This window comes from Notothenia coriiceps, unplaced genomic scaffold (assembly GCF_000735185.1).
Source record: "Notothenia coriiceps isolate Sejong01 unplaced genomic scaffold, NC01 NC01_scaffold00025094, whole genome shotgun sequence".
NCBI classification, from domain to species: Eukaryota; Metazoa; Chordata; class Actinopteri; order Perciformes; family Nototheniidae; genus Notothenia; species Notothenia coriiceps.
The window spans coordinates 9,425-11,756 of NW_011357795.1; positions in this window are offsets into that span (position 1 = coordinate 9,425).

Consider the following 2,332-nt stretch of genomic DNA (forward strand, 5'->3'; position numbering starts at 1 on the left):
CAAGGATGCTGGTCAAGAATCCATTAACCAACTTACTGAGAAGTTGATCTTGATATCCTATTCACTCTGTCTCTGCGGGCTTGTACACGGGCCTACTTCTCTTGATGTGTGAGCAGAGATTCACTGACACGGGCAGGCTGTTGTGTTTAATGACCGCTGTGCAAACACCACAGAGCCAACGCATGGTTGTAGAATTAACATTACAAGCCAGGACGCGTGTTGGTTATTTACACTTTTCATTTTCCCTGTCACAAGTAGCAGCTTTTACACTAACACTGCCAGAGCTCTAAGCAAGGCGAGGGGTAATACGGAAGAGAGAAGAGAAAGGGGGAGGGTATAGGAAGAAAAGGAGGAAGGGCGGATCTGTAAGGGAGGGATGCTGGGGTGAAGACGCGGAGACTTGTCCTCTAGAATCGACCCACAGCAGCACCACACACACACCCCCCCCCCCCTTTGCTGCGTAACGCACTCAAACAGGAGGGGAAAAGGAAAGCATGACCATGCGCCTGCCCCACTCATAAAATCCTCATATGAAAAAGGTTCAGTAACAAACCTCACATCAGTTGAGAAATACCTTTTTTATTGTAGGTGTAAAGTAGATCCGAGCCACCAAATAAACGGGGGGCGGGGTTTCCCCTCCATTACTGGCCTTATTCAACTTGTCAATCATCAAAGTAATCAGTTACTTAAAAAAGAGGGAGGACATCCAGCAAGAAGATGGCTGATAATCTGTTTTCTTTTTCAACAACAGATCATGGCTGTGATATAGAGTTGTGCAGTGAATATTGCAGAAAACAAGATCTGTGGCAAACAACGTTCATGATATTTACATGTTTTGTTCAGCAGGATAATCTCCACATATTGGAACCACTTTATGATTTTTTAATCAAAGTGCCATCGGCAGAAGTAAAAAGCTAACATTAGGCCATAAAGGGACTACATGACGGTCAAATGACTTTGCATCACCACCGCTAAGCTAAAGGCAGCTAATTTTTGGCGGGTTGACATTATAGCCTAATCCACACCACTCCCGCTCTGTGATGGAGTGAACTCCGTCTGTAGTCTCACTCTCAGCTAAACACACACAAGTATATGATCCTAAGATTAAAAAAAATACGAGGTAACCCATGAAGCTCATTGCATCTGTATGACGATATTAAATGTCTATATTGTTGTGTAGTTAATCATTAAATGTTTGCAGGAACTATTTGCGTAGTGTGTAGAGGTTGTGCGTAGGGGTAGGGGGTAGTGTGTATGGGGGTAGTGTGTAGGGGTAGGGTGTAGGCGTAGTGTGTAGGAGGGTAGTGTGTAGGGTAGTGTGTAGAGGTAGTGCGTAGGGGTAGGGTATAGGGATAGTGTGTAGGGGGGGTAGTGTGTAGGGGTAGGGGTAGTGTGTAGGGGGCGTAGTGTATAGGGGTAGGGTGTAGGGGGCGGTTTTGAATTGGGCCTTAGTCGGCTCACTTAGCCACTTCTTAGTAACCAGTTTCAAACGTTCACTGCATACTTTATGCAAAATTATTCTGTAATCTACTTAAAAATGCAACTGTAATTCTTTATAAAAAGAAAAAAATATATAAATGCAATGGTACATTTTCTTATTTCAAGTATAAGTTTATGTACTTACTTAATTTAGGCCCAATTCCAAACCACACCCTACCCACTCCGCCTCCGTGATGGAGTGAACTCCGTCTGTAATGACACTCGCAGCTTAAAGAGGCTCCCTTCTTTCAGGTGGAGGGTGTAAAAACAGCAGCGAGCTTTGGGACAAACTCCCCTCTCTCCGGCAGAAACAGGAAATTCCATAATTTTCGTAACAACGCTTTAAAATCAGCATCTCTTGGATTAAAAATAACAAAAATAAAACCCTAAAAATCTTTTATGGCATATTTTTTTTGTAAACATATTTTTGTTTTAAAATCTGATGTTTAGAAGCTGCTTAGTTTTAGCAAAAGTCCATATAAATATACACAACTTTTACCGTTTTCTAGACTAGACAGGAGTAAATGATCCTAAGTTCAAACAAATACGAGGTAACCATGAAGTTGTTAACATCTGTATGGAGATATTAAATAGCTCTTGTTGTGCAATTTATCAGTGAATGTTTCCACGGAACTGTTACTAAATCGTGTTTCCTGATGGACACACACAGCGTTGAGTCCGGTCAGGTGGATGGAGGGTGCAAATACAGCAGCGTGTGCGTCACTCTTTAGTGTCCCCTGGTCTACCAGCTGTGTGCGTCACTCTTTAGTGTCCCCTGGTCTCCCAGCTGTGTGCGTCACTCTTTAGTGTCCCCTGGTCTCCAGCTGTGTGCGTCACTCTTTAGTGTCCCCTG